Here is a 15,020-nt window from a genome sequence, read left to right as displayed (position 1 = left end):
GGCTGCAGGGATCTGTGGTATCCGGGGTAAACTTCTCCAGGCTGGTGGTAAGGCTGTCTTTGCTTCCATTTGGGAGACTGGCATCATCCCAACTAGCTGGAAAATGGGACTGGAAAGGGGAGGGTGATCGCCTGGACTGCAGCAACTACAGGGGGTTCTTGCTAGGGTCGTCCTCAATAGGATCTGTGATCACTTGCTCACCTACCAGCGACCGGAACAGTCTGGTTTTACTCCTAAGAAGTCTACCTCATGGAGCGCAAACAGGAATATCAGCAGAGTTTCTTTGCAGCCTTTGTCGATTTTCGCAGAGTTTTCGACTCAGTTGATCGAGCTGCCCTATGGGACATCCAGAGGGTTCACGGGATCCCCTCGAGGTTGCTGGATATCATGGCTGGCCTGTACACTGGTACTGTGAGTGCTGTGCAGAGTGGAGGCAGGACCTCTGCATTTTTCCCAGTTGATTCTGGCGTTCGTCAGGGGTGTGTTCTGCTCCTACTCTGTTCAATGCTTATATGGACTGGGTGTTGGACAAGGTCATGGGGTCCAGCGGCTGTGGGGCATCTGTTGATGAAGAAAGATTCACGGATCTTGACTTTGCTGAAAGTGCTGTGATCTTCGCGGAGTCAATGGAGATTCTGATAGATAGATAGATAGATAGATAGATAGATAGATAGATAGATAGATAGATAGATAGATAGATAGATAGATAGATAGATAGATAGATACTTTATTAATCCCAAGGGGAAATTCTGATCGGGGTGCTCGAGAGTCTGAGTGAGGAGTCTGAGTGTCTGGGCTTGCGAGTGTCCTGGAAAAAAAACAAAGACCCAGGCCTTTACTGACCTCTTGGGCACAGCCATCAGCAGTGTGTCTGTTTGCGGAGAGTGTCGACCTTGTTGAGAGGTTTACTTACCTTGGCAGTGACATTCATGTCTCTGGTGACTCTTCCTGTGAAGTCAGTAGATGGATTTGGAGAGCATGGGAGGTCATGAGGTCGCTGGAAAGGGGTGTGTGGCGGTCACGATATCTATGCAAAGGGACGAAGGTCCAAGTCTTTAGAGTCCTGGTGCTTCCTGTCTTGCTATATGGTTGTGAGACATGGACGCTATCCAGTGACCTGAGACGAAGACTGGACTCCTTTTGTACTGTGTCTCTCTGGAAAATCCTTGGGTACTGTTGGTTTGACTTCCTATTGAATGAGCGGTTGCTCATGGAGTCCCGAATGAGGCACATTACCTGCATTGTGAGGAAGCGTCAGTTATGGCACTAAGGCCATGTGGCGTGTTTTTTCCTGAGGGTGATCTGGCTCAGAAGATCCTCATTGTTGGGGACCCAAGTGGCTGGACCAGGCCAAGGGATCGCCCATGTAATACCTTGCTGCGGCAGATGGAGGGTCATTTCCGGAGGGTGGGACTGGACCGCGTGTCTGCCTGGGGGGTTGCCAACCGAGATCCTGAGTTGTTTTGCTGTGTAGTGGGTGCGGCAATGCACTGTCCCAGTGCATGCTCCCCAACTTGACTTGACCTGACTTGATTGTTTAGTTTCAATATGTTTATGTATTGTAACGGCACTGACAAGTTACATCAGCCATGGACAAGCTGGCATTACATCACCAGTGGCATGGTCGCCTATATAAATAGAACGCCAGCAAAGTCACATGCTTTTCCAACTAGTGCAGCAAAAAGTGAGCAGTCCTTTTAAAGAAAATGAGCCACCTCAAAAAGCCATGTGAAAATAGAGAATCCATGAATCGCAGTGTTCGGTTCCGACACTACAGTATTGTTTTCTATGAGCCATTTATTTTGTGGATGGTCCACCAAGAGTTGAGGCCACCTGTCAACTGACTACCCTCAGCCATATAAAGGCCGAAGGAAACCTTGTAGTTCATTGACTGAGCTTGTGGTGTTGGTGAGTTCTAGTATCTGTTGCTTTGATTGTGATTTATTGTTCTGGATTTCAACCTTTTGCTTAATTCTTTTGACTCTTCTTTTGGATTTTGTATTGGAACGTTATTCGCTATGGGACTGCCTATTTCAGGCAACTCTTGCTATGCCTTTTTTTTTGTTCTTTGGAATGATTTGTTAAGAAAAGCATTTTGTTGTGAAAATAAATCTTTTATTTATAAAGATCCTGTCTGTGTTTTCCCTTTTGTTCTCAGCCCCCAGGGGGCATTTGGGGAATGTGTTTTCCAAGGTACTCCAAATTCACAACACTGTGCTGTACACACACCCCAGTCCATCAATGGCTCCTTGGCTGAGGTTGTTAAAAGTGAAAAGTTTCTGGTAGTACGCATTGTGGAGAACTTCACCTGGACCCTTAGCTCTGCCAACATATCAAAAAAAGTGACACAATGTCTACTTTTTCCACAATGTGAGCAGGTCTCTCAAGGATCATTCTCTTCATGTTCTACATGGACACTATAGAGAGGATCCTGACCATCTCCACCATTATCTGGTATTAAAATTATATCACCTCAGATCAGAAAATCCTGCAACAGATAGCAAAGACAGCAGAGAGGATGACTGGGGTGATCATTTCTTCCTTCTCTCTAAGACATTCTCCAAATATGCTGTGTGTGGAAGTCCTCCAGCATCAAGGATGACCCCACTCACCTCTCCATTCTTTAGACATTTTGTCATTTTCACATCTAGCAAGTGAGGGTCTGAAAATTGCAACCATCCAATATTCATTTTTGACTTTGTACCATGCGTATGTTACTAGCCTCAGGCCTATGGAAACCTGGGACAGGTACAAGCCACTGTTGCTACAGGGTGTAGCCACAGTGAATATGGTGATAAAGCATAAAAGAAGTAGGCAGCAGTCATGAGTCTAAGGCCAGACTTCTCTGTTTTACTGTATTTCTGGGTAAATGAGAATAAAGTATATAAATGCTTCAATCTCTGCATAGATCAACATGATGATCAGTTAAACAATGGTGAATGCCAGTTTCCTCTGCAGAACAAATAGTGTAAACACATTTACCGTATATACTCGTGCTTATGTTCTCCCATAGATAAGTCGGGGCTTGATTTAAAAGGTGTCATTTTGCTTTACTTCTCATTACATTCATAATGGCTAACACTTGTCTTAGTGTGTATATAAACACAGGGAACTCCAGTTTCTGTATTAGATCTTGCCTGAAGAAGGGGCCTGAGTTGCCTCAAAAGCTTGCATATTTTAATCTTTTTTAGTTAGCCAATAAAAGGGGTCATTTTGCTTGACTTCTCACTACATTAACACGGTACAACACCGTATAATTTCTGGTATTTTATAATGTCGGTCATATTAGTCGAATGTGGAAAACTCTGCTATTGGTCTATGAGATTATAATATGCTAACGCCCACCTGAGAGAATAACCACAGAGCACACACTGCCTTTTTTTTTCTATGTATTGTGCCTACGTGACCACATGGTAATACCCAAACTATTTTGAATCAATGTTTGTACTGTTTTGTCTTTTTTGTATCTCACACCCTTATACACCTTTTTCGTAAGAGCATCTCTTATCTACGATGGAGCGTTCGATCAAGAGAAAATATGAAGCAGTTTTAAATTAATAGTCGTTGAAGTGCCGAAAGACATTGATAACTGCACTGCTGCAACAAAATTCAATGCGTCTGAGCAACTGGTGCAAGATTGGAGGAGGCAAGAAGAAGAAAAAAAAATAAAAATAAAATAAATTGTCGCATTTTTGAATGGGTGTATAAGTTGGGTTCTGATTTTATGGTCAATTTTTCGGGTTTCAAATCAATATTTTGGAAACAGAGTTGTACTTGTTTAGTAAATTACTCTGCTAAAATCTTTACTTGTTTGTCTAACCAAAGGGCACAAAAACACAAAAATGTTAAATTCTTTATAACTGTAAGGAGAACAACAATCTTGTTCATGTGACTTGTCTCCCATGTAATGTGAACAAAGAACATGAGGAATGAAAACAAAATTAAACATAGTAAAAATACTTTAAAATGTAAATCTCTCTATTATATTAAAAAGTACTGTGGTGATACAAGACTTTTTTGAAAGATTTTTTCAAGTCCCGCTAGGCGAAACTTCTGACATGAGATTTTCTCAAGAACCGCCCTCCTCTCAACCATATTCAAACACGCACACGGTCCTCTCACCTCTCATTTGTGTGAATGCTTTTGACAAACACAGTTCCTGCTCTTTCCGCTCTTTTCAATTTTTACATTTTCCTCACTTTAAGTTCCCAACTAAAGAAGACTTATTGGCCCAGTTTCCCGTTAAGGGCTTAAAATAAACCAGGACTAGGCTAATTCTACTTAAATTAATCCACACTAAACAACTGACTTTCTGAGATGTTGCTTAAGTTTGGATTAACTAGTTCTAGACTACAGAGTCTCAGATTAAGGTAATCAAGGACAAGTGAGATCATCTTTTAGAAACCCGATTAGATTAATGGCATGCACATGTGGCTAAGGAGAGGTTGCTATAAAAACCTGGTATGGAATACTTGTAATTCATTAGTCTTAAGGAGTGTGTGGAACAGGAGTCATTACACTTAACCAAAAAATGGATAAAGACAAAAGAAAACGCTCAAAAAACTTCAGTGAATTTGAGAAGACCCTTTTTAAACAAATTGTATCAAACTATCCTGTAATTGAAAACAAACAGCATGATTCAGGTACAGAAAACAAGAAGAAGAAAGCATGGATTTCCATATTGAATGAATTCAACTCAAATGAAAAAGTAACCAAACGGACACTCCAACAAGTTCAGGTATGATTTATTGTTGCCCCATTCTTACAAATCAGTAAATTATAAATGTTTTCATCAATGAAATGTAAAAAGAAAACAATATTATGTAGAACTCCAACTTCAGAGTGTATATTATCTTGTAAAGGTCCTGTGGAAAAACATAAAAATAAACCTGAAAAAAACAACTGCTGCTACGCGTCAAGAGCGTTTCAAGACAGGTGGGGGACTTCCAGTTCCACCAGACACAGAGGAGTTGGGGGACTTGTTGGCTGGGATTATTGAAAGTCAGCAACCCCTGGAAGGTATTCCAGATGATGACCATTTGGACAGTTCAGGTGAGGAATCTTTCAAAGACTCATTTGATAGGACATGTCTCATTTACAGTAACATGTGTTATCCCATCCAACATACAGTAATTAAATGCAAGTCATGTCTTGTAACAAAAATGACGTAATGACCTTTATTGTTGAAGTCAAATGTAATACTAGATTTTTTCTTCCATACAAAGATGACCTGATCTTCACCCAGGACTTGGGGGGCGCAGGGAACAGTCAAGAGGCTCAAATGAATCCATCAGCAGCCAGCACCAACATGCAGCAGCATCCAGTCTCCTGCGGTAGCATTAGTCAGCATCCAGCAGTCTCTAATCCAGGCAGCAGGTCAAGAGGGAAAGGATGACCATTCATGAGAAACTTGCCATAGAGTTCCATGAATGTAAATTAAAATATTTAAAAGAAGAACATGAAGTCAAAATGAAAATTCTTCATCTTGAGTTGTCTATGAAAGAGAGAGAGATGAAGCAGCAGCAGTGTCAATTGTCTTTGGAACCAAACCTCAGTTAAACAAAAAAAATTTCCTGAAATGTTTTACCTGTCTATGCCAATCATTTATGTATCATTCAAGGCACATTTATGAGAAGTGCTGCAAAGCAAAAGCATCTCTGTAAGCAAGTCCATTTCTGTCATTGGCTAGCTCAGGGATGGGGACATGTTGGTCATCATCATCTTCAATATCAGGGTCTGGGCAGCCGCACCGTTTAAGAAAATTATGAAGCACTGCTGTTGCAATAATAACAATGCAGCACCTCCTAGGTTCAAACCGCGGTGTATTTCGGAGACACTGGAAACGATTCTTCCATACACCAAACATGCGCTCTATTAGCCCTCTGGTGAGAATGTGAGCTTGGTTATAGCGCTGTTGCTCTGGTCTGACTGGATGGGGATAAGGGGTGAACAAGAAGTTTGTCTGTGCATATCTACTGTCACCAAGTAGAATTCCAGAGTGTTGTCTTGCTTCAAACTGAGTATATAAAGAGGAGTTGTGGAAAATCCTTGAGTCATGAGTTGAACCTTTCCAGCGTGCAACAATATTGGAGAACTGCATAGTGGGAGTGCACACTCCTTGTACATTTATTGAAAACCAGTTTTTACGATTTCTGAATTCCTCAGCATCTGCTGTAGAGGGACACTTGATGGGAATGTGGCAGCCATCGATACAACCAATGACTCCAGGGAAGTTCCCATATTCATAGAAATCTACCTTGCAGGTGGCCTGTTCAGCAGCATTTGGGAACTTGATGAAATCCTTTTTCAGTTCACATATAACACTGCAGACTTTGTGTACTATTTTGCACACTGTTGATTCACCTACACCACAGAAATCCCCAGTTTCCCGATGGTAGGTTCCACATGCCAAAAACCTTAAGGTAATTAATATTTGTAAGGAAGGAGAAATAGGGGTGCCTTTGACTAAGTCACCTGTAAGCTTGGGCTGCAGCAAACCAATTATTTCTGTTGCATTTTCCTTTGACATACGGAAACGGTCAAGAAAATGTAAATCATCAAAATCATTTAGTGGGTTGCTCCTGTCTTTTAGCAACCTTCTTTCTGGTCTTGGTGGTGGTCTCTTACTGTCATTGAAATAGTCAAGGTAATCCATTTTTTGCTACTGTGGACGTGAGCCTTGAGGCAAGCAGTTTTTAATCTGAGGTTAAACCTGCTTCTGACCAGGTTTAATTTAAAACTTAATTTAGATCTGGATTAGGTCTAATTCTACTTCTAGAAATCCAATTGTTTAAGTCAAGACTAGTGGAAGTCTGAGACTATTGTAATCCATGTGTGAGAAAGCTACTTCAATAAATCCAGGTTTAAAATGACATTTAGTCTACGACTAGGCTTAATCCCCGTATGGGAAACCGACCCATAGTGTATTATCAATAAATTAAATTTTTATTCACTTTCTGCATATTTTTTTATTTTTACAAAAATAAATTAAGTGCTAGAAGGAAAAATCCACTGCAGCTTTAATTGCTTTAAGCATAAATTGAGCATCCGTTTTTTTGAATCCCTACATTCAGTTACCAAGGTGATGGTGACCCAGAAGACATTTGTACTCCGTTTATGTATATTTTCCTCATATTACAAAAATACAGGTGTGTTATGTTAACTGGCATCTTTAAACTGTACTGTTGTAATTATTCCCTGAGCTCTAAGGGCTTTCCATGTAGTTGCTCCCTCAGAAATAGACTTCATCTCCTCATATCTTTATACTGAATTATGAACTTTTGGTATATGAATACTGTACATTATGTTATTCTGTCAGGCAACATTCTTTCATCCATACATTTTCTGCCATTTCTCAGGGTCATGGGGGCAAGTAGTATAAGCAAAGATGCCCAGATGTCTCTTTTCCCTGCCACCTCCTCTAACTCCTCCGGGGGGGATATTGAGGTGCCCCTGGTCTTCTGAGACATATCTCTCCAGCATGTCCTGGGTCTGCCCTTGAAGGCTCTTGCCAATTGGACATGCCCAAATCACCTTCCCAGATAGGCATCTTCATCAGATACCCAAACTACCTCAACTGGATCCTTTTGATGCAGAGGAGCAGCCACAATTCTTTGACCTCCTTCTGAATTTCTCTACTCGTCATGTTATCTCTAAGCTTACACGAAAGTTCTTCATCATGTAATTTGGGGGCATCCTTGTGGTCGTTCAGCAACAGGAGGTGTCCACCTCTTTGCCACCTTAGGGATCCGATTGTTCTTCAAGTGAAGGATGTGGGCGGCTAGTTGGAGTCTTTGGCGTGTGATGATGTTATGGAGTTTGCATGAGACACTCCTTTGAAGCACCTCTTCATTGATGATATGGTCAAAATATCGGACCGGTAGGATTCGGCAGAGACACCTCTGTTGAAAGACGTAATAAAAGAAACATATCCTAAAATTGCCCACATCTCGATATGTATATATTCTATAATCCAACGTCTGTCTGTTTGTATGTCTTTCCGCTTTTCAGGAGAGAACTACTTAATGGATTTAGATCAGGTTTTTTCCTATAATTTGCTTGAATATTCCATTTGATTTTGCGACTTCTCTCATCGCGCAGTATCATAGTTTGCTTGCGGTATCAATTTATTTGCACGAATCTGATAGATACGCAGTGATCTGAGGGGAGGGGCCCTCCTCACTCACGTGCCAGCCTCAGTGCATACCTTACATCCACTTAGTTAGCAAACGAGAGAACTACTGAACGGATTTAGATTGGGTTTTTTGATATAATTTTGCTTGAACATTCCAGTTGATTTTGTGACTTCTGTCATCATGCTAAGAATCATTCGCACTAATCCGAAACAGAGGCTGCAGGCCAAGGGGAGGAGGAAGTGTGATGTCAGGAGTAGGGAGCCAGGCAGGACCCTCCTCACTGTCTTGTTTCACTACTATGCAGGTGGAGCCATGGGGGACAGCTGGTCATTCCTATAAACAGATGTTTGTGGATCCATATTGTCACACACACTGCAATATCATGTTGAAATTCATGTGCCACTGTTGCAGTGATCTACAAATAAATTCAGTACAATAGGAAAAGAATTTAAAAAGTTAAAAATAATGTACAATACAGTTACATATAAACCAGCTGGTGGGTACAGTACACAGTAGGATCAGATTACTGGGAGCTCAGTGACCTTACAGTCTGGGGGCAGAAGTTACTCCTGAAGTGAATGGAGCAACTGGTGAGGGGTAGCACTTACCAAAAGGCAGAAGTGAAAACAGGGGGTGAGCTGTTTGGTTGTTATCTGAGATGATGGATTCAGCTTTTCTCATACATCTAATGGAATAGATGAAGCTGTGGAAGATCTGCCCCAATGATTTTAGAAGCTGTAGGGAGTGTCCTTTGGAGGAGTTTGTGATCCTGGCAAGTCAGGCTACTAAACCGCACTGTGATGCATCTGGTCAGGATACTCTCAATGGTGCAATGGTAAACTAACCACCAAAAGGTCTCTCTACATCACTGCATGTTACTTCTAAGGTAAAACATTTTGAGTCCCTTAACCCTGACCAAAAGAAAGGGGTCCCTGATGTTATTCCAGGAACAGTGGTGGGGGGTGCTGACGGTAATAGTATAATACAGTGAGAGCCGGAAGAGATAGATATGTTCAAATATTTGTAGGGTGAGGGGGATGGGGAGAAATGGATGCTCAGGAGAACAATGGGGGCTGTGGAGTCGAGGAGATAGCAGATAGGATAGAACAATTGGAAGGGGTGGAGATATAGATAAGGGAAAATAGGCACCAGAGACTGGTGATTCCAATAGTGGCGACCTACCTAGTCTAACCCAGGGCACCAAATGTTAAGGGGCTTGTTTGACAACTTTATTAAATTACAGGAAGCCATGAATTCATTTAAGGAGTATAGACTCATTACGGCCTATAGAAGAAATAAAAACTTAAAGGACTTATTGGTATATGCCTCTTGCACCTGCAATAAGCGGAATAAGTTTGCCTGGAAGGATCCCTTCATTAATAAAAAAAAATAGTGGGGAATGCTTCCCAACAAACAGAGTTTCCTATTTTTCAGACTTTTACCTTCCAATCACAAAATTGTATTCATGCCATCCAATGTGTCGAGTGTCCAATGTTATACATTGGGGAAACCAAAAATTCTCTGAGGGCAAGGTTTATCCAACACCTAAGACTGATAGAAACTCAGGAAAAATGAACACCCCTGTATATACATATAGCACAAGACAACCATAATCCAATTATGTTTGGGCTATCTACTGAAACGTATTGGAACAAAACATATAGGATAAAAAGGGAGAGAGAATGGACTGAGCAGTTAGACACATATGTCCCTAATAGTTTAAATGAGAGGTAGGCCCTCTAAGATTCTGGGACAAGAGAATTAACACTATTATATTTTATTTGTAAAACCTTTGGTCAGTGTACCCCGTAAGCATTATCCCTTACCCTACCCCTAACCCAAATTTTACTTGGTTTTTCTTTTTTGTAACTATTACTTTGACATCTTGTAAAGTTCTTTGAGCTAAATTGTCTATGAAAATGTGCTATAGAAGGACATGTCAAATTCTAAAGAATCTGCATTTAGAGTGCCCACCTTTGTGTGAACACTTCCAAAATAACATAATTTACTTAAAGTGTGTTTATTTTACTTATGCTCCTAGGTGCCACCTGCTGGGAAAAGTGGTGCAAGTACATTGACACAACAGATTAAGGTTTATGTCATCCATGCCCTCAGCATGGCAAAACAGACCACTCTAGAAATTACCTCAATGAAACAACTGGTACTGTATAATCAACTTCCTCCAAGTGGCGTTTCTGATCCTATAACTACTGGTGTGATTCTCTGTCCCATGTCCTGTATCATCTTGACAAACTAGACCCTTTACCACTGCATCCCAACTATGTCAGTCCTTACAAATCCCAAGAAAGTTTATCAGGTTGTGATTTTCTCCCAGTGTACCTCTTACGCCCAAACAGGCTGCAGAATGCCAATGTGTGAAATGCCACATGAGACAAATGGCTCACTAAGCTTAATCTGTGATTGCCCAACAGATTTACAACTTTATCAATTGCTGAAGAGGGCTTGAACGTGTAAACATAATATAGGCAAAAAATATCAAACACTGAATTGCTGTCAAGTTAGAGGTTTTCTTTCATAAATCAAAATATGACAGTGGAAAAAAGGAAAACAGCACATCATTAAGTTCTGCTCCCAGACGTTCACTTCTCTGAATGTGATCAACAATTTCACGCAGTTGAAAGTGTCTTTCTTCTTGTACGTTCATTTCATCTTTAATATGTGGGCAGGCAAAATGTTATTTTGAAAATATTCCAAAACTCAAAGAGTAATCATGGGTTATATTATTGTCGAATGAGCCTTTTCCTCAATTTTATGTGAAATTGAAATAAAAACTACTTTTTTTGTTAATTATGCACCATATAAGAAAAGAAAACACAAACAATAACATGGTTCAGGCAAAGACACAATTATAAGGTAAAGCAGACCTTCAAAATGGAAACTCAGCCTCCTTCCCTCATCTAAGTCAGAGACCTCCTCAAACATTTTGACCTGTCCAACCAGTTGCCACTCAGACATCTTGGTCTACCCAGCCTTCTGCAGTACTAAGAGTCCCTCTCCTTGTACCCCTCATAATTTACCTGTAATTTGAAATAATGAGCCAAAAAATTAAGACCACCTGCCAAATAGACTTTTGCTACCTCATTGTGATGCCATAACAGCTTCTACCCATTCAGTCAAGGACTCTGAAAGACCTCTAAAGGTTTCCGTTGGTATCCGTCACCAGCTCCTGTAATTTAAGAGGAGAAGCTGCTGCTGCTCACAATTAAAAAATTTCAGAGACAAACATTTGAAAAAGTCAGTTTACTAGTTACAGAGAATTAAATTAAATCCTGTAATTTAAGAGGAGAAGCTGCTGCTGCTGATCAGACTTGCAATTCCAACTCATCCCACAGATGTTCAAATTGATGAGGATTTGAAGGTCACATGGAAGTTTTCACATTTTATTGCATTGCAGTTTCTTGCAGACTTCTTCTTCTAACAGCTCGTTTATACTTCACACTCAGAACATGGACGCGCATGCATCATGGCTGCCACACATACCCAGAGTTCATTTGACGCATCCTCTGAGCAGGTCCTCAGAAATTAATGCGATGCGCGCGTGAGCTGCAGTACCAGCAAAAAGTCCAGGGGCACAGTGTGATAAAAGTCAGAATGTGACGTCAGAGTCTCTGTTTACTATCTACTGTACATGTGACAGAAAGCCGCTATGCGGATCCTACGGGATCAATGTGCGTGCTTAGATGTTTGATGAATGGATCGATGTGGTGAAGCAAAACGCCGACATACAGATGCATTCGTGGTGCTTTTATATTCAAGCGTCGCATATTCCCAATCGTAATGACACGATACATTTTAAAAGTCTCACATAACATCTTTTGTGCTGTCTTTTTTTTTCTGGGGCTTCCTCCTGACCTCACAGCAGCAGCAAACGGCAATAGATCACCACACAGAGCACATTACATTTATGATATTCCAACTCTCTGCACATTTAGAATCCTTAGATTTAAACTTGATATCACTTTCATGATGAATTGCATTAAAATATGTATGTTATACTTTAGAGTGGTAGTAGTGAGGTGGGAGGAGGTTGTGTACAAAGAGCAGGAGCATCTAAGAAGACGCATGTTTGTTGCGGATGCGAATCGCTGTATGTAGCGTGTAAAACAGTTTGCTATGGTGCACGCGGTTGTGCGTCGTAACCGAAAACTCGTTTTTTAAAGACTGCTCACTTAATTGTGTTTTAACCTCAGTTGTAAAGGAATGTTTTAAGGATCCCATGGGATACCCCTCACAAACAGTTTTACACGCTTCATATGGCGATTCACCTCCACGAGAAACATGCCTCTATGAACAGTCAACGTGGGTCGGAGTTGCATGTGACCTCTACGACAGACGAATATAAATGACGGCGGTTTTTCTGTGTCGTCGCGTCCGAGTTGGTGGGCGTGGCTCTGTGAGTTGTTGTCGTATCCAATGGTCTTGGAGTTGGTGGGCGTGGCTCCTTCCTGCGTGCGCCATATGTGTCTCACTTGTCGGCTTAGTGAATCCACGCCCCTTCCGGCGTGCTTTCCATGGTTGTCTTGCCTTAGTGAATTATATATATATATATAGATTTGCATTATCACCACTTCTAGGAAAATTTTATTTCTCAAAGGTTGATCTTTGATGGCTCACAATATGTAAAAGAGATTCTCATTTATGTTTCATTTAAGAAATAACTTTATCCCAGATGTTTCTCCTAAAATGGAGAAATAGCTGTTGAAAAAAAGGTGACATAAGATACAACTGAAGTAAAGCAGGGCCATTCTTTGGTGTTTTGGGGCCCTAGGCAAAGGTACCTGTTGGGGCCCTGCTGTTTCTATCCATATGAATAATCCATATATTAATTATTTTATCCGTATAAATTAGTAATAATTAGTGATGTATAGCTTATCATTTTATGATCATAAATTATACATATATTAAATTTGAGAGGAACATGTCAAAGGAACCTACTGACTATGTCTAACGTAGCATATAAACCAAGCCTTTAATGTAAAAACACCTTGCATACTTTCATTTTTGATTGAGTCTGAATAATCAAAGGAGTCGCCGACTTCGTGCTCAACTAATATTAATGATATGCCATTATGATCGATCTGTTGCGTAGATGCCCTGGCAGGTGAGGAGCATTATTTGCTCTCCCACTGGGGCCCTGCCCACTACCCCAGGCTCCGGTTGTGTTTCAGAAGTGAAAACGGGATGAGCTGGGTGGCTGTCATCAGAGATGATGAATTCAGCTCTTCTCAGATATCTTGTTGAGTAATTGGTATGAAGCTCGGGATTGTCAGCCTCAATGATTTTAGAAGCTGGACGACTTCCCATTTTAAGACAAATTTATTCATAAAGTTGGTTATTTCCAAAGGGTTTGCATGCATTTTCTTGGCCCTGTTGTCCTTTGGGGAGTGTTAAAGTATGAATTATTAATATTGATAATGACCGAGCTACTTCTTCTTACTCTTCAACTTTTCCTAGCTCTATGTTGGGTCAAGGTGCTTGATAAACCTTCTCTAAACAGCTTGGTCCTGCACCTCCTCCCCAGTCAGGCCCTTTTCCTTCAGATCTTCTGTCACCTTATCCATCCACCTCTACTTAGGCCTCCCTCACTTTCTCTCCCCCTGTACTTCAATTCCTAACACTCTTTTGGCCACATATTCATTGTCTCTCCTCATCACATATCCATACCACTTCAATCATGTCTTTTCTTAAATATCTCTCCCACTTTTTGTTGTACCTTTGATGGTCTCCTTTCTAATCCTGTCCTTTTTTGTAACTCCACACATCCATCTCCACATTCTCATTTTTGCCACATTCAACATTCTTTTCCAGCGCTCCCTTCACTGCCCATGTCTCAGCTCCATACATCATTGCTGGTCTTTACCACTGGCTTAAAAACCTGACCTTCATCCTTCTCCCTAATTCTTCAATCACACAATACACCTGATACTTTCTTCCAGTTGTTCCATCCACTCTGCATTCTATGAGTTAACTCTGCATCTAATTCTCCATTTTGGGCTACCACTGATCCTAGACATTTAAATTTCTGCACTCTTTTAAGTAGCAGTCTCTGATCCTGGATGGCAATGATGTATAGTATTTATAAAATTGCAGATGTATATGTGTGAGTAAATTCAAACAAAATATTATAGGTGTTTACTTATCTTCAGAAAGATCCAAACCCTTCTGAACAGGCAATTATTCATGTAATGCCATACTATGTAGTCATCACTATCGAATAGCACTTCTTGATCTGTAAAACATTCAGATGAAGCAGAAGGTCGAGAAGAGCTATACACACAATGATTTTACCTGATGACTCCATGATGGGGAGCACCTCTTATTTACGTTTGTATATCTTACCTCTGATTGTCCCAGGAAGCCAATTCATGGCTTCATTGGTTCCCTAAAGTGCCATTCTTACAATATTTTTTTAAAGGAAGTCAATTTATGAAACTACTGTGAAACTTTGCTTCCATAGAAATTACAATTCATTCCACACCAACATAAAAATGAAATTATTCACAAACAGAAATCAGCTTTCTGGACGCTACCATTCGCATAAAGGACGGTACCCTTATGACCTCTATTTTTCATAAACCAGCAGACAGCCGGATATATCTAAGAAATGACAGTTTCCACCCAAAGCATATACGGAACTCCATCATCTACTGCCAGGCAATACGTTACAATCGTATTTACTCAGACCCAATGATGAGGAGACACAACTGCAGAAACTCAGTGCAGGCTTCATCAAACAAGGATACAATCCAAAATCAACAGACCTACAAATCAGGAGAGCTACGGCTATACCCAGGGAAAACCTTCTGGAATACAAAAGTGCAGAAACCAAGAACTGGGTCCCACTATTTGTAACTTATCATCCAC

This window comes from Polypterus senegalus, chromosome 1, assembly GCF_016835505.1.
Source record: "Polypterus senegalus isolate Bchr_013 chromosome 1, ASM1683550v1, whole genome shotgun sequence".
Taxonomy (NCBI): Eukaryota; Metazoa; Chordata; class Cladistia; order Polypteriformes; family Polypteridae; genus Polypterus; species Polypterus senegalus.
The sequence above is the reverse complement of the archived record's forward strand: the minus strand, read 5'-3'. Positions refer to the sequence as shown.